This window comes from Propithecus coquereli, unplaced genomic scaffold (assembly GCF_000956105.1).
Source record: "Propithecus coquereli isolate 6110/MARCELLA unplaced genomic scaffold, Pcoq_1.0 Scaffold228, whole genome shotgun sequence".
In the NCBI taxonomy this organism is placed as follows: Eukaryota; Metazoa; Chordata; class Mammalia; order Primates; family Indriidae; genus Propithecus; species Propithecus coquereli.
The window spans coordinates 1190237-1201597 of record NW_012147819.1 but is presented as its reverse complement, the minus strand read 5'-3'; the positions used below and the strand labels follow the sequence as shown (position 1 = coordinate 1201597).

The following is an 11361-nucleotide window of genomic DNA, read 5'->3' as shown; positions in this document are numbered from 1 at the left end:
CTCTTGCTCAGGCTGGTCTCGAACTCCTGAGCTCAAACAATCCGCCTGCCTCGGCCTTCCAGAGTGCTAGGATTATAGGCGTGAGCCACCGCGCCCGGCCTTGTATTTAGTTTTTAGAACAAAGGAGCTATTTTAGTTCAAAGTACAACAAAATCTTTGTTCCTCAGAATACTAGAGACTGGGCAGTAAATGGACATCTGAAGAATCCAGTCAATGAAGAGTTAACCACACTGGCAAGAGGATTATGCCTGGTCTCCCTCTCCCTCTTGGGGAAGCATAAAAATGTGAATGAAAGAACAGAAACTGAAGTCCTAATTGTTTGTGAGGCAGAGAGCTAGCCCCCAAACTTTCCCTCCCCTTTTAAAAAATGAAGCCTGGAAAACAAACAGTCATCTTCCAAACATCCTTAGAGTATCTCACAAGACTGATTTGTTTGCCTTTGGGGAAGCTAATGAGATGAGTGATTTTTGCTAGATTATCTCAGAAATGCTTATTCCTAGAACCTTGATGAGGGAGGAGTGTCAGATAACACAGCGTATTCCACTCAATTATAAGGTTTAACAAAGACTAACTCAAAGGAATTAAGGGAAGAGGTGGAAAGGGGGGAACATTTCAGAGAAATATTTCACTTAAAAGGGTCATAAATATATGTTTCAAAACAGTACATGAAGATAGTAACTGACTCATATTCTAAAAATTGCACTCAACAGTTCTGGAAAGTTGTAAAATAGAAATTTAACAACAGAAACGTTACTCATCACCAAACCAAAAGCACAACGAAGTTGTAACTTTTACTTAAAATAGATAAAATAATAGGTTGTGAGGAAATGTTCAAGAAGAATAATATACCAATGTAAGTAGATAATCCTATGTTTTGTTTTTGTTTTGTTAAGAGACAAGATCTTGCTCTGTCACCCAGGCTGGAATGTAGTAGCATGATCTTAGCTCACTGTAACCTTGAACTCCTGGGCTCATGCAATCCTCCCACCTCAGCATCCCAAAGTGCTGGGATTATAGGCATGAGCCACCATGCCCAGCCCAATCCTATGTATTTTATACAAATTTTCAAGTACTGAATCTTCTCAATGTTCATCTTGCATAGCATTAACTAGCAGGCATAGCTTATTACATTATTAAACTCAGAGCTACTATTGATTCTCCAGAAAGGTTGGAGATCAATGCTGACTATAGATCACACAATTTATTGACAAACCATTTTGGGAGATAGTCTTCTCACAGATTTAGAGGAGTGTATTTAAATTCTGATGAACCTTTTCAAGTATTAAAGTTTGAATTACAAACACAAGAAAGAAGAAAAAAAATTCAAGCAGAGATTCAAATGGTCTTATAAGACTTTGTAAAATTTCAGTGAGCTTCTTGTCTAAGCGATGCAAGAAAACGTTTACTTTGTAAAGATTCTACGATTCTACAGTGGCTCCATATTGTCTTGGGAACAAGTTCAAAGTCCTTACTCTGATACTGAAGTAAGAGAGAGTTCCATTTTAAGTCTTTGTCCTGAAAACAATACTCATCACAGATTAGACATTGCAGTGGACCATGCTGGACCCTTTATATCAATTCTCTTTAATTCTTAAAACAACCTGCAGTAGCTGTTCCCATTTACAGATGAGGAAACAAAGACTCTGTGTCTTAAGCAAATCGCTCAAGGTTACACACCTGTGGGACACAAACCTCAATCATCTATCTCTAGAAAGAAGGCCTGTTTTCTTTCTCCCCATTAACTATCAAAAGCAAGTTGCCAAATCCATGCTCATTTATTAATAGACTTTTGAGCCACTGTTCAAGCTGTTTGTCTTTAGTGAAGAATACCTCCACCTTCTCTACTTACCTTTCCAGTTCTATACCATGCCTCAAAGCCCTAGAGCCACAACTCCATAACTAATTGGGTCTGAGAAAACCAATCTCCCCCTCTCTAGACTTGGCGTGGAAAGGGCTATCTGTGTCACTTGGCCAGCATTTGATTAGCTGGTCTAGCTATCATATGCTTCATTTTTTTTTTTTTATGCTCATAAGGAAAAACAGAGTAATTATGTAAAAGATTTAAAGTTTATTGCATTTTTGTTGCCCATTACATATAACTATGCATCACAAGGATAAATGACTTTTTGGTTTGCCAATATATCATGAAGAGAATAATCTACTTTAAAGTAAAATAAAATTTCCAATGCTCATAAGGAAAAACAGAGTAATTATGTAAAAGATTTAAAGTTTATTGCATTTTTGTTGCCCATTACATATAACTATGCATCACGAGGATAAATGACTTTTTGGTTTGCCAATATATCATGAGGAGAATAATCTACTTTAAAGTAAAATAAAATTTCCAATGGAATAACTATTTTTAAAAAACCAGTTATAGTTCACAGTATTACATAATTGAGCTTTACTAATATTGCATTTTTGTTGCCCATTACATATAACTATGCATCACGAGGATAAATGACTTTTTGGTTTGCCAATATATCATGAAGAGAATAATCTACTTTAAAGTAAAATAAAATTTCCAATGGAATAACTATTTTTAAAAAACCAGTTATAGTTCGCAGTATTACATAATTGAGCTTTACTAATATCCTTACTAATTTAATATAACAAGAATCTTTGATCATTCAAGACAGAGATGAATTGAATCGTTGCATTTTAGCCAATAGTGTCAAATTTGCCCTGAATTGATTTTTCTACCACCACTGTAAAGAAGTTCAAAAGAATGGATTGGAGTTGTACCTTTTCCTTCTGTCCCTGGACACACACAAGTAGATCTTCAGTTAAGTAGTGAATTTGTGAAAAAAGAAGAATAGAATAGAAAGACAACTGGACCTCAAGGAAAACTGTAAGCTGGTTTTGTAAACCCTGGTAGACAAGCCCATCGGCTGGGATTCTCCACAGGGAACTTGTCATCATCAATGAAGAAACGGGCAGAGCTTGATGTTCCAGGTGCTGTTTTTAACAACCAGCCTGGGCTTTGGCAGGAAGACAGATCAACATGGAGAAAGGCCGATCCTGAGTACCCCTCTGCAGGTCGGTCCCATGACTGGAAGGAGCGTGTAGCGGGAGGAACGCAGTGGGCAGCCCATTCCTGGGCCACAGCCCCAAGGCTGCTTGCTGGTTTGAAGCAAGGCACTGTCAGGCTGTCGAATGGGCCTCCTAGCACTCTACCATACGACCCCTGGTCCTCGGGAGCTGGTCCCAGCTGGGGACAGAGGCTGACAGTGTGGAATGTGGTAATCTATGATTCTAGGGACAGATCAATCACTTTTTTCATGCGGTCACTAAGAGAGACAAAGATTATGGCAGAGTAGAGCATCCTGGCCCCAGCCTAAGGCCTTTGCCGCTCAATATTAGGGCTCCTGAGACTTTTGCTCCTCTAAGAAACATATTTCTGTGTTTGGCAACCACAATGCGACCAAGCACCTGGATCTTATTTCCTTTCCTTCTCTCTGGGTGGTCTACTCATTCTAACTTCAAAACTGTCCTTTCCTTCTCATTGATAAGGAAATCTCTGGATCATGAGCCTTGCCTTTTGACTTTGGAGAACTGCGGGGCTGACAAAAGCACTGGAAGCACATGGCGATGGCTTTGGGAGGTTTTCTGTGGCCTACGGAGGGGAACCTGGCACCTGCTCATCGCCACTCTGGTTTTGCCTGCCTGTGGGAAGTGAACATGGGCCCTGCTAGAGCATGCTGATTTCATTTATGGACAGTGCGACCTTGCTAACAATGCTGTTTTGAACAAAGCTGGCTTCTGCCCATCAGTGCTGGGGTAAGTGCTCACCACCTCTGGGCCAAAGCTCTGCCACCATGCACACACAGGTCTCTGTGCCACTCTGGAAGGCTCTCAGTGCCTCCTCACTGGGGAGGGAGGGAGGTGCCACCCTGGTCTTAGCACTAACTACAGCAGGGGGCAGGGTGTGGTGGGCAGAGAGAGGCAGATGTCCTGCCTTCCTGTTCCTGCACCACCTGCCCTCGATATCCAAACAAAACACAACAGCCCTAACCCAGAGGGGAGAGGCAGGGAGAACCCAGCCAAGCCACATTGCGAGTTCTCCTGGACTTTTCCTACCACTAGCAAAGATGTTTTGTACGTGAAGAGTGGTGTTGAATGCTTCCTCTTTACTAAGGGAGACATACTATTAATATTTTCCATTGCTTGTGTGGCTTAGAGAAAGCGAAAGGGAAACAAATTCAAGAGATGTGTGAACTGGGAATTTTGGAATCTCATTTGTAAGGATCACGCTTCAACATCGGTGCAGCTTATATGCATGGACAATCCATGCTCCCCCCCAAGCCCTGAACTGGGAGACGGGGCACCTATAGGCAGTGTCAGGACAGTTCCCAGGCCTCCCAATCTGCCTCCAGCCTATCTCCGCCACTAGCAGAGGGAGCAGGGGTGCTCTGGGCGGTAGATGTGGGGGCGATGGGGGGGTGTTGCTGGGGGGGATTGCTGTGTGTGGCAGGTGTGGTTAACTCTCACTCCCTCTGCATCTCCAGGGGCCAGTCTCCTTGATTTATAGCCAGGGGAAGGTTAGGGAACTAGAGAATATTGCTTCATCCAAATAAGCCATTCGCTCTGCCAGGAAGACAGAGGCCTTTAGAAAGAATGAGGCCAAGAAATGTTTCTTCAAGTTAAAAAAAAAAAAAGCATAAAATTCTAGAACTGAAGCTAGAAGAGGCCCTCAGAGAGCCCCCACTCACACCCCTCCTTCCACAAAAGGCAAAAGTCTGCTGGGGTTGCCCAGTCTGGCCTGTGGGCCAACTTCAGCGGGGTTGTTTTGTTTGGCAAACACAATACACTTTTAAATGTTTTACTCTTTATTAGCTGCCAACCTTTAACGATTTGGAGATTTCATATGCATAAATAAACAACTAGATTTCCAGATTCCCTTGATAAATTGGAAGATCTGGCAAAGCTGGCTGACACTGAGGGTAACCACAGCCCCCTCCTAGAGACCACCCCCACCCCCTGCAAGTCCCAGCCCTCCTCAGGCATTTGTGGTGGGCTTTGCCATCTTAGGCACAGACCCATGTTTTTCTACCTAGGGTTTTGCCTAGGGAGTTCTGGGAAAATATCCATACTTGGGCTGAGACCAGTTAAGTCAGAATTTGGGTCTGGGGACGAACCCAGGGTCAGGTGAGTTTTAAGTCCCCAGGTGATTCCAGCGTACAGCCAGGGCTAAGAATAGCTGTGCCAAGGCCATGAAAGGCAGATGACAAATTACTCTATTCTTCAAGCTTCTTGGTGGCTCATTTTACTCTTTTACCATGTTAAAAGTTCTTCATTGTATCCAATCAAAATCTGGTTTTCTGTTCATCCATCCTTCTTAGCACTGCACGCATTTGACAGTAACTAAGTTGTCCTTCCACCTTCTCTCCCCAAAACAGCCTCAGTTCTTCTAGTTTCCTCTCTTTCTACTTTGTTATTTTGGTTTCCCCATTCTGAACATCCCCCTCCAATTTCTCCATATTTTCTTTAAAGTACAGTGGACAAAATTTGGAACAATATCCTAACTATTATTTTACTAGAGTAGAATTCAGTAGAAGTATTTCTTCTGGTTCTACAATGTCATACTTAGTATCTCAGAATCACATTAATTTCTTTTCACACCATGTTTGGTTAATCATAATCTGGTTTTTATTAACAAGAAACTCATTTGCAAAAATCTGCGAAATCGCACTCTGTTGCTCCATGAATTAGTGTTAAACGTGTTTTGGGACAGGATCTGTCTTAGGAGTTTTTACAGAGCTTTGCCCTGAAGGAATAGGTGAATGTGCTGGTTTGCCTTTCGAATGCTGTTACACTGGAAGGGCGTTTCTGAAAGGCAGTAGCGGCTGTATCCCACGAGGCGCCGCGTTTCTCAGACCTAAAGAATTGGATTTGCTTTGTAAAGCACAAGCGAATCTGTTAAAAACTATAGGCTGAGAGCTGATGATGGAGTGCCCTCCGGAACAAACAGCTTCCCGGAAAGGCCAGCTTCACAAAGGGCCAAAAGCAGAGCCTTTGTTTAAACTACTCTAGACTACCTGTCTCCATTCACAATAACCTAATAAACATGGAGCTTGCATATCTCTGTTTAACCCCTCTGTTTAAATGATAAACTTACCTTAGAATTTAGAAATTAACCTTTGAAAGACTTTGTAACCGTTTGCTCACGTAAATAGAATTAGTTAAAGAATCTGTAGAACCCTTCTGTAAAAGCCTTTTGAAAATCTGTTAACCTGAGAGGAACTACCTGCTGTTATGTAAATTTGTTACCCCTGACAATTGTTCACTATTTTCTATAAGTTACCATGTAAGACCTCATTTGGGGCTTTTTGAGACCAACGGAGAGGTCCGAGCCCCCTGAGCTCCCGCTTTGCCTATAATCTTTATAAACTTATAAAACTATATCTTTGTCTCAGTGTATTCTTTTATTTCTTCCATTTTCCATTTCTCTCTATTATTTTCTTATCCCTTGCAATTCTACCAAAGGGACCCGGTTTTTTGTGGGGAACACTGGCCACGTTCCCCGCAGCACTCCAGGATGGAAAACCAAGATTTGGGACAAATTAAAGCACCAAATGTCAAGCCTTATTTTCAAGGTTGAGGAACATCAACCTTTCCTCAGAGTCATAACTTGATTTATAAAATAAAGGGGCCATGTGTCTGTCCATAATAGTTTTAGCTTTTTACCAATAAATTAAGTAATTTACAATCAATTGATCAATCTGTTTTTAGACAACTTCTAAGCTACATTACTATAATACTTTTCTGAGGGTTGTTACATTTTAATTCTTCCACTTCGTACACTTTTCCTTTCTATCCTCTTGCTCTCATTAAGCCAATCCTCAAATGTCATGTTAAGAGAAAAGCTGCTTAGTTAATGTGAGATGAAATCGGAACTAGCACAAATCTTAGCCTATCTCTTAGGCTGATAGATGCATATTATTTTGAAGGATAGATAGTATTAAGGTTATTAAGTATGTCTGTCCAATTCCCTTAAGTACTAAGTTTTTTTTTCTATATATTTTTAGCTGTCCAATTAATTTCTTTCTATTTTTAGTAGAGACGGGGTCTCACTCTTGCTCAGGCTGATCTCGAACTCCTGAGCTCAAGCAATCCTCCTGCCTCGGCCTCCCAGAGTGCTAGGATTACAGGCGTGAGCCACCGCGCCCGGCCTTAAGTACTAAGTTTGACAGTTGCTATCTCTGACATTTCATTTTGACATTTCTTATTTTATTTTTATTGTGAAGGTACACCCTCATTCTTTCAAACGCATGGTTTGGCTTGTGATTATCTTCCAAAGTTTTTTTTAGAGCAATTTTTGTGAAACCATGGATAAGTAAAAAATTTGTGTTATTTTCAAATATGAATTCTGTTGTGGAACCAATGATGCGCAGACAGCTCAAAATATCAACAAAGTGTTTTGGAAGGATGTGGCTAATGAATGCACAGTACATTGATGGTTTGAGAAGTTCCATTATGGTGACTGTAATCTTGAAAATGAGCCACATGGGTGACCTGAGACCAACGTGGATAATGATGAGCTGAAAGCTGTAGTGGAAGCAAATCAGTCTCAACCTACACATGATTTACCAGCAAGGTTTGACGTTATTATTCCAACAATATTGGACTGTTTGAAACAAATGGGCAAGGTAAAGAAGCTGGATAGATGGGTTCCACGTGAATTAAATGAGCGTTACAAGAGAAGCTTGCCTTTCTTTGCTGTCATGACATAAAGGAGAACGATTTCTACATCGTGTTATTAAGTGTGATGAAAAATAGATTTATTTTGAAAATCACAAGCATTCGGCACAATGGTTGGATAAAGTTGAAGTGCCAAAACATAGTCTAAAACTGAATATTCATTTAAAAAAACTAATGGTGTCTGTTTGGTGGTCCAGAGCTGGTATTATCCACTACAGCTTCATGAAACCTAGTCAGTCAATTACAGCAGATGTCTACTGCAACCAATGGGACGAAATGATGAGGATGCTTGTGATTAAGCAGCTGAGATTGGTCACCAGAGACAGGCCAATCCTCTTGCAAGACAAGGCTCCACCACATGTCGCACAAACAACGCTGCTCAAACTACAGAGGTTGGACTTGGAAACTCCCTGTCATCCACCGTATTCACCAGACCTTGCAACCAACTGACTACCACTTCTTCCAGGCTTTGGACCACTTCTTGGAGAAATATGCAATTCCCAACAAGCTGTGGAAAACATCTTTCCTGATTTCATCACCACTAGCTCTCTAGGCTTCTTAGCTGCTGGAATATGTTACCGTTAAGATGGTAAAACTGTGTGGATGGTTTAGGTGTATACTTTGATTATTTTGTACTGCTTCTTGTTTGAGATATAATAAACTACACTTTTGATTTGAAACCAGACATTTCATATTTAATGACCTAATACTTTGTTATGCTTGTTTAATGGATGAGGAAACAGACCTGAACAATTTAAGCAGCTTGTTCACAGTTCATTGCTCACACTCCCACCGCTGGAGGAGTCCCAGCTCCATAGGGAAGGTGTGGTCTTCCATGACCATCAGCTCCGACGCTGGAAACCACACACCACATCAAGAAACCGAGCCTCAGAGACTGCAGGAGTTAGACTTTAGATCAGACAAGAGCAGAGCCTGCCTCTCTGTATCGCGTATTTGGGCCTTAGCCAGATGGACATGGAAACATAGAACATGACATTCTGGAATCACTTGACTCTGTTAAATGCTCCCTGGAATCCATAGGGAAAAGCCGGGGGTCTTTAAGACATGTGCAAACCACACAGACCCTTGCATGAGGCCAGCTCTGTAAGGTTGGAAATCTTGTTCAGAATTACATATAAAAACTAAGTTGAACTTCAAGATTCCTTCCAGCAATCCACAGTAAAGAAAAAAACCACATCCCTTCAAATTAATACTTTGGGGAGAAAGGAGGGAATTGGGGTCTTTTCATTTCCTGTCTGGTCTCCAAAAAATGTCTGCCTGGTTAGAACGAACACTATGTGCGAGGAGAAGGGAAGGGGTGAGCTCGGGGCACTGCGCAAGCCTGAGACCCGCGGGGCACAGAAATCCCAAAGGCGCTGGGATCCCAAAGGAACCCAGACGGGCCGTCCTCGGAGGCCCGACCCTGCGGCGCGCGCTGCTCCCGGCGACACGGCCACGCCCGCGCCCCTGCAAAACCGGCCGCGACAGTCCCTGCGCAGCACAAAAGTCCCCACCGGCGGGAAAACATTGGCCTCATCTCATTGTTTAGAGCTAACCGTAAAATGCTGCTTCTCTCCTTTCTCAAAAAGGACCCGAGGGATTAGTGGTCGGACAGGGCTGTCTACACGGGCTGTCTAGGCCCAAGGTTCTTTTCTTTGTGTGCCGGTCCCCAAAGCACAGTACTAGAAACCGGGCGCCAGAGCCCCAGCCTCCAGCCTCCAGCCTCCCGGGCCGCCGCCCCCTCGCCGCGCCGGCGCGCGCCGCCTCCAGACGAGGCGTGGCCACGTGCGTCGCGCGCCCCTCTTGTCGCTGCCTCTGCGTCCAGACCTGGGGTAGACGCTCTGAGAGCCGAGCCGCCTACAAACAACGCGGAGGCCACAGATACTCACGTTTCCAGTTGTTTGCCGAAGCGCACGCACGCTTCCCGCCACCTTAATTAGAGGACGAGAAAGCGCTCTGAGAGCCGCCTTTCAGGCAGCGAGAGGTGACGAGCAGGCGGCCAGCTGAAAGCCCCTCATTTTCTGAGAGCTCATTCAAAATGCTCCTCAGTGCCGCCAACGCAGCTGCCAGGTTTAATAACTGTGTCAGACAGCCGCCCCTCCCCCACAGCGACACAAAGATGACAGGCTGGGGACCGTTCTGCACGCTCGAGCGCCGTCACCCGGCCTCGGCCCCGGCGATGCGGCAGCTGGAATGACTGTGCAGGGACCGACCAGGATAAGGTTCAAATACCAGCCTCCACCTAGGAATTCTCCAGAAACCTCTGTTCTCTCCTGTTCGCTCTGAGCATAAATCTTTTCTCAGCAGTATTTCGGGGCGGAGGGACGGGGACAAGAGGCAGGTGCCTTTCCAGTTACCCTAACCCGCATCTCAAATGTAAGAGGAACTTACGAAGCGACCCTCAACACCATTCCTACTTGATTTCTGGGCATCGGTGGGATAGTCCGAGCACCGTGCCAAGCGCAAGAAGCTCATCTACGGGTTCCCTCGCGTTCTAGCCGCGCACACCGACGCTCGCGTCTGTCCCCAGGTCTCTGGCCAACAGAACCTTACTGTCTGAGGGGGCTCCTTTGCAGTTCCTCGCCGATCTGGATCATTTCCAAAGCGCAGGCAGCTCCCTGAGAGCGACCGAATCTTACCCAGCCGGAAGGTATTAGCAGTTCTGGTTTGCAAGTGGAATATCAGTGCAAAATATTCCAACGAAAGTAGTATTTTATAACAGATATATACATGTATCTCCAGAGCGCAGGGAAGCCGGGCGGCCACGCCCAGAGGCTCTCCAGGGCCCGCGCCCCGCCGCGCCCCGCGGGTCCTCCCGGCGCCGCCGGCCAGCCGCACCTGCCTCTGCGGGGAGCGGTTTCCCGGGAAACTCCACAGAGCCGGTTCTCCCTCCAGACACGCTGTTACCTTGACAACTGCGACTTAGCACTAGGCGTTCCAAGAAGGATGTCAGTGAAGGCCTGTTTTAAATCACAGATGCAAAGAGATTCGCGAGGGTGGTTGGGCAGGAATAAGAAGGCAGGGATTTGGGGGAATGGAGGCGGAGCCGTGCGAGCGAGGGTGAGGTCAGTGGACATCGCATACACAGGGTCTGCACCGCTCACCCTTCCCCGCCGAGCGAGTTTGTACTTGGCTTTAGACCGGATTCCATCATTCTCTTCAGCACATTTTCTTTTCTCTATTCCGCTATTTTTAAGTATTTTGCACCAACTGAGCACTAGCTGGCTCCAGGCAGGAGGGAGGAGAAGCCCATAAAAATGTGTGAGAGGGGAGACTTGGTGGGAATGATATCAAACTGATCAAACTATAGATCATCTATTATACAGGTATTCAAACACTGTTCCAGATACAACCTTGCGACATCAGGCTATGATGGTTACAAAATTTCATTCATTATTTCAGGCAAAGGTTTGGGTAGAAAAAGGGGGAAGCATGGATGAGACTATACATTGCATTAAAAATTTAAATGTTCATATGCCATCTTGTTACTTTTGGGTACAGACATTTTATGCTCATTAAACCCCAAATAGGTACTAAAAGGTAAAATAAAACAAGTTAATGAGTTTGCATGCAAAGCATAACAAGATTGCATATAAAAACACACATGCACCATGCTGGTCTCTCCTTATGATAAACTGTATATTCCATATCTGAGCTATT

At 44.2% G+C, this 11361-nt stretch overlaps 1 protein-coding gene across 1 annotated transcript in view; it reads right to left on the bottom strand.

Moving 5' to 3' along the window:
* Positions 1–9744, bottom strand: part of TRIM2 (tripartite motif containing 2) — a 142784-nt gene extending 133040 nt beyond the window's left edge. The window contains exon 1 of the mRNA XM_012645265.1: positions 9591–9744. The gene's annotated coding sequence lies outside the window, so the exon portion shown is untranslated. The remainder of the gene's footprint in view (positions 1–9590) is intronic.
* Positions 9745–11361: the final 1617 nt, after the last annotated feature.